The 13,342-nt window shown below is 43.7% G+C and overlaps 1 long non-coding RNA gene, 2 other non-coding genes and 1 pseudogene across 3 annotated transcripts; 1 reads left to right on the forward strand and 3 right to left on the reverse strand.

Moving 5' to 3' along the window:
• LOC134326288 (zinc finger protein 208-like) overlaps nt 1–13,342 on the forward strand; it is a 163,760-nt pseudogene that overhangs the window by 97,429 nt on the left and 52,989 nt on the right.
• LOC134326390 (uncharacterized) lies at nt 55–615 on the reverse strand. Its single transcript, XR_010014501.1, has 3 exons — nt 556–615; nt 363–461; nt 55–247 (listed from the first exon to the last, which is right to left on the reverse strand). It is a non-coding gene; the product is annotated as an uncharacterized LOC134326390 (long non-coding RNA).
• Nucleotides 10,532–10,604, reverse strand: trnat-cgu (transfer RNA threonine (anticodon CGU)). The gene has a single exon. It is a non-coding gene; the product is annotated as a tRNA-Thr (tRNA).
• On the reverse strand, nt 12,784–12,855 carry trnaq-uug (transfer RNA glutamine (anticodon UUG)). Its single transcript has one exon. It is a non-coding gene; the product is annotated as a tRNA-Gln (tRNA).

Raw genomic sequence — 13,342 nt, forward strand, 5'->3', positions numbered from 1 at the left:
CTGGTCATCCATGTTCTACACTTCTCATATAGCTGTGTGGATCAACAAGGGCGGCACCTCAGTGGAGTTCCTCTAACCAGTCACACACAGATACCCAAAATGCATCGTTCTGGTAAAAGAAGAGAGAGAGAGAGGATGGGTTAGAGAGAAACATCTGCAACAATCACTGAAATGTGAAATTGAGATGTAACGTTTCCTGATTGGATGGTGCCACCATCGTCCCTCCTTGATGCGCCGACAACGTCTCCTGTTAAATAAAACAAGAAGAGATGTAGGAACATTCCAGAAGCTGTAGCGTTTGGACAGATGAGCATGTAGAGCAGCGTTTATCAGGTAAAATACACTGATTGTGGAAATGTTACCTGGATTTCTTACACGTCTGCTCAGCTACACACTGGACTACTGCGCTGCTTCCTTCTCAAGAGCAAAAGTTACGTAGCTGTGGTCTGATCAAACTTCCACTACATACACAAATACACACATTAATAAATATTAATAAATATGTGTCTACATTTTAGCATCTGTGTTGATGCAGATACAAGTACTGAAATGTACCTCAGACACCAGCTGCTCCATCATGTCCATCATGTCAATGTACTACGTCTAGGGTGGATGTTGTACCTGGCATGTGCTGTGCCATTCCACAGGGCTGCTGTACCCCTTCATTACCCACTCATGATCCAGCAGATGCTCCACCTTTATGCGCCGCTCTGGAACCACCTACAGGACAAGATACAAGAACTTCAGGTGATGAAGCCCACAGAGAAACACACACCCACTTTGCTCACATTAAACACACCATAAACACACACCTGCAGCATTTCCTTAATCAGCAGTACAGAACCAGGAGACAGCCAGTCAGGAGTGTCAAAATGTCCTTTCTGAAGAAAACACAGAGCAAAACAATCACATCTGATCAAAGAACATCACCACAAGCCGTTACTGTTACTTTTACTGTATGTTTAACATGCTGCTGAGCATTAAATAATGGATTCAGTTTCATAATCGTAACAAGACGTGTATGCCAATGGTGTTTCATTGTAGTTCCAAGACTTACAGTGATTTGTTCATGGAGCTCCACAAAGTTGTCACCATCGAACGGGAGGTAGCCACACAGCATGTCATATAGGACAACACCCAAGCTCCAAACATCTGCCTAAAACACACACACACACACACATATTCATTGTCTTTTTTAACCATGCTTTACCCTGGTCAGTCCCCTCATCCAGACCTCATAGAATAACTCATGAATGGGGCTACAGAGGGGACTGAACACCTTGGATTTGGAGACTTTTCAATTGAAGTTTATCAGGAATAACCTGGGGACACCCCCCCACACACCTACCTCTGCACCAAGATAGGGTTTATCATCAATGATTTCTGGTGCCAAGTAGGGAGGGGTTCCACAGCCCTCAGTCAGAGCAGTACCCAATCCACCCTACAACAAAACAGATTTCTATCAACCGAAGGTCCAACTGTTGACTCGCATCTGCAACACAACACACAAACTGAACCAGCATGGCTCTGTGATGTCCAGTTCATCTAACTGATCACTGAAACTAATTGTGGACACCATGTGTGCAAGGCTTTAGCATGATGGATGGGGGTAAGCACACCACCTTACTAGACTCTCTGAATGGCACGCTTGCTTTAAGTATACACTACAGTCTTAGGAGAAACACGAACCTCTGGTTTGGCACAGAGACCAAAGTCGATGAGCTTGATGTTGTTCTTCTCATCCAGCATCATGTTTTCCTGAGAGTCAAAATAAAACACGTCATGTACAAGCACTAACAAAGAAAGAGCACAAAGTATAAGTGGAAATCGTTTGGCTGACGCACTGGCTTAAGGTCACGGTGGGCGTATCCCTGGCTGTGGACGTAGGCCAGCGCCGAGACGATCTGACGGAAGATCCTGCGCGTCTCCTCCTCCGACAACCTGTCGTTATTATTGATGTGGTCAAACAGATTTCCACCCGGACAAAACTGGATGAGAGAACGAGTCAAGTGAGCAGCAAATCATCGTAAATCCAGAGATTGAATCAAATCTGATAGTTTCCAACCACTGATGGTACCTCAAGCACCATGTAGATCTGGTCAGCAGTCTCCACGACTTGGTACAAGCGGCACACGTGCTGATGATTGAGGTTCTTCAGGGCTTCAATCTCTATCCTCAAATCAGACAACTCATCCTGCAATGGGGATGAAACCGGAACAGTTTTATGACTTTTCAGATCAGAATTAGGAGAACCAAGCGTTTGGAAACTGAGACACGTCCGTCTTTAACAGACGGTTTTGCTGAAACTAACCCCGAGCTCTTTTTTCTCCAGGATCTTGATGGCCACTGGCTCTTGAGTCTGAATGTGCCTGCCGAGCTTGACCGTCGCATAACCACCTGAAGAACGATTGAATTAAAAAAAATATTAAGTCAGGTTTTAAAAGATGCACATCTGTGTTACACAAAGGCAGAGAGACGACTGAAAGTGGTACCAGTTACCTGATCCAATGGTTTTGTAAACCTCATAGCACTTGTGCAGCTCAGAGCTGTCCTCAACCACACGTGACGTTCCCTCTGAGATGTTGTCCGTCTCGGGTACAGTGCATGGCACCTCAACCTGCTGCCCTCAAGAGACATGTTATTATTATTACTGATTTGGCCTTTTCTTGGCCTCTTTTTTGGCCTCTTCAGAAGGTCGTCACAGGTATCTGGAGCCAAGGGAGGAACCAGGGGAGGATCCGTAGAGCCAACACGACCATTGAGGAGGTCCCACAGATGCTCAATTGGGTTCATGTCTGGGGCTAAGAGGAATCCAGGGGCCAGGGTGGTACTCAGAGGTCCTCCTGACCCAATAAGGTCCTGGTAGGTCGTCACAGGTATCTGGAGCCATAGGAGGTTCCAGGGGAGGATCAACACAGCAAACTGATACTCACCTGGTTCCCATCTGCCTTATGGTCTCCTTCATAGACTGAACTGCAGTCTTCCTTTCCCAGCAGCTCTCCAAGGGTGTATCGGCTGTCCGGGTTCGTGTCGGTCGTCTTTTCCTCTTGACCTTCTCCGTCGGTGGTTTCTCCTTCAGCATCTTCAACACAAGTATCACCAATGATGCTTCATGTGTTATGTGGACCAAAAATAAGGGTCCATATAAAGGGCCGGCGTACTCACCCTTGTTCTCGGGAGCATCACAGACAACCTCTCCAGAACTGATCCCACCTACGAAGCCCAAGGGTTAAATATATAGTCACTAGAGTTCAATAGTGTCGGACTCAAATGTGGTGGCGTTAAGGTTACCTGGAGCCTCAGAAAACGCCCGCGGTTTCTGTGAGTCCTCCAACTGAACCTCCCCGTCCAACAACGTCTCACTGGAGTCTGATTTCAAATCGTCCTTGTACCCCTTCTTATTCAGACGCATTAAACTGGTGTTAAAGAGCCGAGAACCGAACCCCTCCCCTCCCGGAGTATAGTGGTGATGATAATTCACCTCGCTCTCAACTGTTTCTTCTCTCTCAGTCAGGTTCTGGATGGCGCTGATCCACACCCGTCTACCTGCCTCACAGTCGGCCTGGAACGTACAGCTCCTGTACACACGGTGATAGATACAGATTATATAGGATGCAGACAGACAGACAGATTGAGTAGATAAATAAACAGAAAAATAGACAGACATTCAGACAAACAGATGGATAGACAGATAGATAAATAGTCTGTCTATCAATCTGTCTATTGATCATCTGTCTGTGTGTCTATATCTGTCTGTCTTTCAATTATCTATCTATAATCTATCTTCTTGTCTATCTGTCTATCCATTTGTCTATCTAACATCTATCTGTCTGTCTGTCTGTTGATCATCTGTCTGTCTGTCTATTGATCATCTATCTATCTGTCTATCTATTAGTCTGTCTGTTTATCTATCAATCATCTGGTCTATGTATCTATTGCCTGTCTGTCTATCAATCATCTTGTCTATCTATCTATTGTCTGTTTATTGATCATATATATGTCTGTCTGTCTGACTATCTGTCTGTCTGTCTGTCTGTCTACCTATCTGTTTGTCTATCGATTATCTATTTATCTATAATCTATTTTCTTCTTTATCTGTCTATCTAGCATCTATCAGTCTGTCTGTTTGTTGATAATATGTCTGTCTGTCTATTGATCATCTATATACAGTATCTGTCTGTCTATCTATTAGTCTGTCTGTCTGTCTATCTATCAATTATCTTGTCTATCTATTTATTGCCTGTCTGTTTATTAATCATCTATCTGTCTATTGATCATCTATCCGTCTGTCTGTCTGTCTGTCCGTCTGCCTATCTTTCTGTCTGTCTATTGATCATCTTTCTGTCTGTCTATTGATCATCTTTCTGTCTGTCTATTGATCATCTGTCTGTCTGTCTATTGATCATCTGTCTGTCTGTCTATTGATCATCTGTCTGTCTGTCTATTGATCATCTGTCTGTCTGTCTATTAATCATCTGTCTGTCTATCTCTGATGATTATAGATCTGGAATTACCTTGTGGGCGTGTCCACCCGGAAGCAGAAGCGTCGCCCGGCGTCCTCGCAGCTCTGGACCGAACAGTGCTGCAGGTCTTCCGCCAGCACCGTGAAGTCACGCTGGGGGAATAGAACATAAAACCTTCTTATTTATACAGTCGATGATATAAACGCCGGTGAAATCCTCCCAGACTTAAACACGACGGGGGCGGTTTGGGATGCAGCCCGGCACAGAAGTCGACTTCTGCTGTGATGCGCCTGAATTATGAGGGGTGTAAGACTGCGGTGCATTATGGGTATTTCACAGAGTCCAGGAGAGAGCTAATTTAGATCATGTAAAGTCATGTGACCTACCTTAAACCTCTTCTTGTAGAGAAGCTGATTGTTCTGTATGATGAACCACCGCCTGCACAGATCAAACACATCATATATACAGTGTATCACAAAAGTGAGTACACCCCTCACATTTCTGCAGATATTTAAGTATATCTTTTCATGGGACAACACTGACAAAATGACACTTTGACACAATGAAAAGTAGTCTGTGTGCAGCTTATATAACAGTGTAAATTTATTCTTCCCTCAAAATAACTCAATATACAGCCATTAATGTCTAAACCACCGGCAACAAAAGTGAGTACACCCCTAAGAGACTACACCCCTAAATGTCCAAATTGAGCACTGCTTGTCATTTTCCCTCCAAAATGTCATGGGATTTGTTAGTGTTACTAGGTCTCAGGTGTGCATAGGGAGCAGGTGTGTTCAAATTAGTAGTACAGCTCTCACACTCTCTCATACTGGTCACTGAAAGTTCCAACATGGCACCTCATGGCAAAGAACTCTCTGAGGATCTTAAAAGACGAATTGTTGCGCTACATGAAGATGGCCAAGGCTACAAGAAGATTGCCAACACCCTGAAACTGAGCTGCAGCACAGTGGCCAAGATCATCCAGCGTTTTAAAAGAGCAGGGTCCACTCAGAACAGACCTCGCGTTGGTCGTCCAAAGAAGCTGAGTGCACGTGCTCAGCGTCACAGCCAACTGCTGTCTTTGAAAGATAGGCGCAGGAGTGCTGTCAGCATTGCTGCAGAGATTGAAAAGGTGGGGGGTCAGCCTGTCAGTGCTCAGACCATACGCCGCACACTACATCAAATCGGTCTGCATGGCTGTCACCCCAGAAGGAAGCCTCTTCTGAAGTCTCTACACAAGAAAGCCCGCAAACAGTTTGCTGAAGACATGTCAACAAAGGACATGGATTACTGGAACCATGTCCTATGGTCTGATGAGACCAAGATTAATTTGTTTGGTTCAGATGGTCTCAAGCATGTGTGGCAGCAATCAGGTGAGGAGTACAAAGATAAGTGTGTCATGCCTACAGTCAAGCATGGTGGTGGGAATGCCATGGTCTGGGGCTGCATGAGTGCAGCAGGTGTTGGGGAGTTACATTTCATTGAGGGACACATGAACTCCAATATGTACTGTGAAATACTGAAGCAGAGCATGATCCCCTCCCTCCGGAAACTGGGTCGCAGGGCAGTGTTCCAGCATGATAATGACCCCAAACACACCTCTAAGACGACCACTGCTTTATTGAAGAGGCTGAGGGTAAAGGTGATGGACTGGCCAAGCATGTCTCCAGACCTAAACCCAATAGAACATCTTTGGGGCATCCTCAAGCGGAAGGTGGGGGAGCACAAAGTCTTGAATATCCGCCAGCTCCGTGATGTCGTCATGGAGGAGTGGAAAAGCATTCCAGTGGCAACCTGTGAAGCTCTGGTACACTCCATGCCCAGGAGAGTTAAGGCAGTTCTGGGAAATAATGGTGGCCACACAAAATATTGACACTTCAGGAACTTTCACTAAGGGGTGTACTCACTTTTGTTGCCGGTGGTTTAGACATTAATGGCTGTATATTGAGTTATTTTGAGGGAGGAATAAATTTACACTGTTATATAAGCTGCACACAGACTACTTTTCATTGTGTCAAAGTGTCATTTTGTCAGTGTTGTCCCATGAAAAGATATACTTAAATATCTGCAGAAATGTGAGGGGTGTACTCACTTTTGTGATACACTGTATATAATATTGAGTGTATATATATAATATTGAGTGTATATATATAATATTAAGTGTATATATATATACATAATATTGAGTGTATATATACAGTACAGGCCAAAAGTTTGGACACACCTTCTCATTCAATGCGTTTTCTGTATTTTCATGATTATTTACATTGTAGATTCTCACTGAAGGCATCAAAACTATGAATGAACACATGTGGAGTTATGTACTTAACAAAAGAAGGTGAAATAACTGAAAACATGTTTTATATTCTAGTTTCTTCAAAATAGCCACCCTTTGCTCTGATTACTGCTTTGCACACTCTTGGCATTCTCTCAATGAGCTTCAAGAGGTAGTCACCTGAAATGGTTTTCCAACAGTCTTGAAGGAGTTCCCAGAGGTGTTTAGCACTTGTTGGCCCCTTTGCCTTCACTCTGCGGTCCAGCTCACCCCAAACCATCTCGATTGGGTTCAGGTCCGGTGACTGTGGAGGCCAAGTCATCTGCCGCAGCACTCCATCACTCTCCTTCTTGGTCAAATAGCCCCTACACAGCCTGGAGGTGTGTTTGGGGTCATTGTCCTGTTGAAAAATAAATGATGGTCCAACTAAACGCAAACCAGATGGGATGGCATGTCGCTGCTTGTTGCCTCTCCTTAGCAGTGTTTTCCTAGCAGCTATTTGACCATGAAGGCCTGATTTGGCCTCTTAACAGTTGTTCTAGAGATGGGTCTGCTGCTAGAACTCTGTGTGGCATTCAACTGGTCTGTGATCTGAGCTGCTGTTAACTTGCGATTTCTGAGGCTGGTGACTCGGATGAACTTGTCCTGAGAAGCAGAGGTGACTCTTGGTCTTCCTTTCCTGGGTCGGTCCTCGTGTGTGCCAGTTTCGCTGTAGCGCTTGATGGTTTTTGTGACTCCACTTGGGGACACATTTAAAGTTTTAGCAATTTTCCGGACTGACTGACCTTCATTTCTTAAAGTAATGATGGCCACTCGTTTTTCTTTAGTTGGCTTATTGGTTCTTGCCATAATATGAATTTTAACAGTTGTCCAATAGGGCTGTCGGCTGTGTAGTAACCTGTCTTCTGCACAACACAACTGATGGTCCCAACCCCATTGATAAAGCAAGAAATTCCACTAATTAACCCTGATAAGGCACACCTGAAAACCATTTCAGGTGACTACCTCTTGAAGCTCATTGAGAGAATGCCAAGAGTGTGCAAAGCAGTAATCAGAGCAAAGGGTGGCTATTTTGAAGAAACTAGAATATAAAACATGTTTTCAGTTATTTCACCTTTTTTTGTTAAGTACATAACTCCACATGTGTTCATTCATAGTTTTGATGCCTTCAGTGAGAATCTACAATGTAAATAGTCATGAAAATACAGAAAACGCATTGAATGAGGTGTGTCCAAACTTTTGGCCTGTACTGTATATATATATATATATAATATGAAGTGTTTATATATATAAAGGCCTTCAGGTCTGGTGACTCACAAGAGCTCAGGAGGGCTAGAAGAGAGCTGACTGCAGGGGTAAAAAGAGCAAAAGCTGCATATGCTCAGAAAATCCAGGGACACTTCTCCTCCCAGGATCCACGGAGCATGTGGAAGGGCATTAAGTGCATCACAGACTACAAATCCAGTGATGCAAAATGCCCCAAAGACCCGTCCCTGCCCGAAGCCCTCAACAAATTCTACGCCCGCTTTGAGGACCCCGACACCCCCCCCAGCACCAGACTCACCCCCCCACCTGGAGAAAAGCCCCTCAGCGTTACACCAGCAGAAGTGAGGAAGACTCTTAAAAAGATCAACCCACGGAAAGCTGCTGGCCCGGACAACATTCCCGGGCGGGTGCTAAAGGAATGTGCGGATCAGCTCTGCGAGGTCCTGGCGGACATTTACAACGTCTCCCTCATCCAAGCAGCTGTTCCCACCTGCCTGAAGACCGCCACCATCATCCCGGTCCCCAAGAGTTCCACAGTGACTGGTCTGAATGACTACCGGCCAATAGCCCTCACGCCGATAGTTACTAAGTGCTTTGAAAGACTGGTTATGACCCACATCAAAGCCACCATCGACATCACTGTGGACCCACACCAGTACACATACAGACAGAACTGCTCCACAGAAGATGCCATTTCTTCTGTGGTCCACACTGCACTCACCCACCTGGAGCAGAAGGATTCTTATGTCTGTTTGCTCTTTGTGGACTTTACATCTGCTTTCAACACCATGATTCCCCAGACCCTAACAAACAAACTCTTCTCACTTGGACTGAGCATTTCCCTTTGCAACTGGGTCTTGGACTTCCTGACCAACAGGCCGCAGTCAATGAAGATCCATGACATCTCCTCCTCCACCACTATCCTCAGCACTGGCTCCCATCAGGGCTGCGTGTTGAGCCCCCTCCTGTTCACACTGCTCACATATGACTGCTCACCTCTCCATCCGGGCTGTCATATTGTGAAGTTTGCGGACGACACAGCAGTGGTTGGAAACATCACAAAAAATGATGAGTCCAACTACAGACAGGAGGTGGAACACCTGGAGGACTGGTGCAGAAAGAACAACCTCTGCATCAACACGAAGAAGACGAAGGAGATGATCGTGGACTTCAGAAGGAGCAGACACGCCCACCTCCCCCTGCACGTCGGAGGATCTGAGGTGGAAGTGGTCTCCAGCTACAGGTACTTAGGTGTGCACCTGAGTAACAACCTCACCTGGAGCAACAACACTTCCTGTCTGGTCAAGAAGGCACATCAGCGGCTCTACTTCCTCAGGCGGCTGAGGCGAGCCGGACTCGGGAGCTCAGTCCTCACCTCCTTCTACAGATGTGTGGTGGAGAGCGTCCTGTGCTCCAGCATCAACGTGTGGCATGGAAGCTGCTCGGCTGCAGACAGGAAAGCTCTGCAGAGAGTGGTGAAGGCGGCACAGAGGACGGTCGGAGTCAGCCTCCCCACCACCACCGACATCTACACCTCCAGATGCAGGAAAAGGGCCACCTGCATCATGAAGGACCCCACTCACCCAGCACACTCACTTTTTGTCCCGCTCCCCTCAGGCAGGAGGCTGCGGAGCATTAAGTGTAGAACAACAAGACTGAGAAACAGCTTCATTCCCGAAGCTGTAAGACTCTCAAACTCCACCTCGCCAAACACTCTGCACTGACACTTTCAGAGTACACTTGGACACCTTACATTTACGCACAATAAGACACTGTCTTTGCACCTTGCACTTGGTCACTTTATTATGCTGCTACTCAGTTCTACTACCCATGCTTATAAGTTAAATGCACTCTTATTGTTCATGTTGCTGCTACATTTCTACATTTCTACATTTTTACATTTCTACATTTTTACATTTCTACATTTTTACATTGCTACATTTACTTCTACTTTTTATATTTGTAAATATTTTTCATACTGTGATTATTCTTTTGTATTGTATATATTAGATATTTTATTGGGTGTAACTGGGACCTTGGGTCATAATTTTGTTCCACCTCATGTACCACATGTGATGTGAATGACAATAAACCCTCCTTGATCCTTGATCCTTGATCCTTGATCCTTGATAATATTGAGTGTATATATATAATGTTGAGTGTATATATATAATATTGAGTGTATATATATAATATTAAGTGTATATATATATTAAGTGTATATATATGGAGGACGCCCGGGGAGGCGCCCCGCAACACAGCACACGCAGAAACCTCTGTCTCAGAGAAGCAGCCATCGTAAATGAGGAGAAAATCAAAATGCTGCTCCTGAAGAGCACAGGTCCACATTGTGATGTCACAGCGTTCCGAGGGAGCATACTATGACACACCCTGGTACTTGTACTGACACACCCCTATACCATGACACACCCTGGTACTGGTACTGACACACCCCCATACCATGACACACCCTGGTACTGGTACTGACACATTCTTTTGGTTTCTGTAGATGTTAAATGAAGATACTCGCCCAACGTGGGGCTCGAACCTACGACCCTGAGATTACGAGTCTTATGCTCTACCAACTGAGCTAGCCGGGCTTAAGCAGCATGTCAGAACAGACAGCTCATCAGAGAGATGTAGGTTTAATTCACTAACATTACGGTCAGATTAAGAACTAATTCACAGTTTACAAACAAACAATTCAGAATAAGTAACAGAAACAGACACAGACTTACTGTCACTGTATTGTATTATATTATAGTGTTAAATTGTAGCCTATTTTATTGAGATTATGCTTTAATGCTGTATTTTCTTACATTTATTTAATCCAGCACAATGGTTAAACTGCACAACCCAACAAGTTAAAATAACCCATCATGTGTCCAATATTTACAGTGCCTGGTTGCCAAATAACACATTTTCACCTGCATTCGGCCTTTTCTTTCCTGTATACCAAAAATAGTCACCATTGCAGGTCTACAACACGTTACAAAAACACTTTTATTTTTGCTTTATTTATCTTGCCGGAGTCACGTATTGTATTGAAACTAAAATAAATAAATAAAACCTTAAAATTAAAAAGCAAGTGTTTAGGTTCATTTATCATCTTAACACATTTACAAACTAATCAAGCTCGTCAAATTTCAGACATTGTTCACGTAAACAAAAATCTCAATTGGAAGCACAAGGTTCCAAGATTCATTTATTTATAGACAGTGCAAAAAATAACAAAAAATGATCAGTTAAAAAATAACAACAAACACAACAACAACAATTTAATAATAATGTCACAAATCTGTACCCAAGCAACAAGCTGTAATTTATCTAGCACCACTAGATGGGAACGATCTCTGTACAACATTTTGAACTTCACTTTAAAAGTCAGTTCAGTGTGTTTTACTGTAGTAAGAATAGCTCCACATGTTTTGTACGTAGTGTTTATGGTATTTAAGCTGGATGGATAGATGGAAGTTAACATGTAATCTAAGGTGACTTAAGTTTATTCGCTGCTGTTGGCTTATAAATTTTTACTGAACAAACTGGCTCGTATTTTGGCACTGATATACCCTCCTGAATGGTGATCTGCTTGGTTGACACCAGTGGCGATTTCTCTAAGACTGCCCTAAAATGTCAAAAATTAAATGGTCAAATATGTACAGTTGTGTTAACATTTCATTGACTACAAATGCGTTAGAACACGTATATCTTGAAGACGAGTTCGTTCAGAATCAGCTAATTATCACAAATCGATTCGATTTTCTTAACTTAACTCATACATTCCCGTAGCGTCAGTGCATTTGCCCGCAGACGCTGAGCGTCTCTGTACCTCTATGGCTTGCGTTGAGTTTTTTTTTTTTTAATGGTCCGATACTCGCCGGTCATTGGATAAATGCCTCGATTTTGTCCCGCCCCCGGATGCTGAGCGTCTCTGGGGGTGAATGGAGCTGTGGGCGGGTCTGGACGCTGAGCTTCTGCAAGATGATTGGAGGCTCAGTGGAAAGGCTGAATCCCGTTTTGATTGACAGCTAGTTTGAGCGCTACACCGTCACTTCTCAAACTCAAAAGAAGCTTTATTGGCATTAGTCACTTAATCACTGGGAGCTTCAGTCCCATCGCAGATTTTGCGAGTGAAGTCGAAAGACAAACTGCTGTAACCCATTTCAGGCCATTTTCTTGTAAAAGGAACAGAGGGTAGAATTTATGTGTAAACAAATTGACAAATTTTATGATGTAAGCCGACAATGAGCTTCCCCTCTTTGAAAGACCAGCAGCCGCCACTGGTTGACACAACTAGCAAAAGTAATCACAGGCGCTCTGTTGTACTGCACATACCCTGAACGCTACCATCCTGAAACTGCTAAAGTTTCTAAACCTTGGAACTCACACCGACTCCCAGATGTAACTTGCCATTTGCCAGTAAATGAAGCCAAAAAGAAAAATACACACACACACACACACACACAACTTCAGACTTTAACATCTCAGATTTTTTTAAACTGACGGGATTCATATAATTCTAAAATAATGTAGAAGATTTAGGCAGTACATTTTAACTATTCTTTTGCTAAACATTGCCACCCAAGTATCAAAATCACAACAAAACGCCTCACTGTTAATAATAATTGCACTGAGTTAAGTTTAGGACCCAGTTGGCCGGTAGGTGGCGCTGTAAACAATGATTTGCCTTTTGGTATTACAATTTGGCATAGAGCAGTCATATGTGGAACACTATTCTCTACTCAGCATTGATAACAGTGTTTTTACTTAAATAAAACCAGGTTCCACCGAGATTTGAACTCGGATCACTGGATTCAAAGTCCAGAGTGCTAACCATTACACCATGGAACCACACAGTGAGGTCTTACTTAAGCCCAAAAGTTAATAATTAGTCATTTAAGAGCAAGTTGGCTGTTAGATGGCGCTGTAAACAATGATTTGCGATTATATTTTGGGATGGAGCAGTCACATGTGGAACACTATAACACTACTAGTGCTATTATGATATTCAGGCTGGATGAATGGATGGAAATTAACATGTCATTTAAGGTGACTCTAAACTAGCACAAGCAATTGTGATGCTCTGTTGTACTGCACATGCGCTGAATGCTACCATCCTGAAACTGCTAATGTTTCTCAATCTTGGACCTCACACTGGGCCCCAAATAAAAGCAGTAAGGCCCCACCAAGATTTGAACTCAGATCGTTGGATTCAGAGTCCAGAGTGCTAACCATTACACCATGGAACCACCAACACCTAGGTAAATAAAGCAAAAATACACAACTTCAGACTTTAATTTTACATCTCAAGTTATTTAAACTTATGTGATTAATTGAC

This window comes from Trichomycterus rosablanca, chromosome 14, assembly GCF_030014385.1.
Source record: "Trichomycterus rosablanca isolate fTriRos1 chromosome 14, fTriRos1.hap1, whole genome shotgun sequence".
NCBI lineage: Eukaryota > Metazoa > Chordata > Actinopteri > Siluriformes > Trichomycteridae > Trichomycterus > Trichomycterus rosablanca.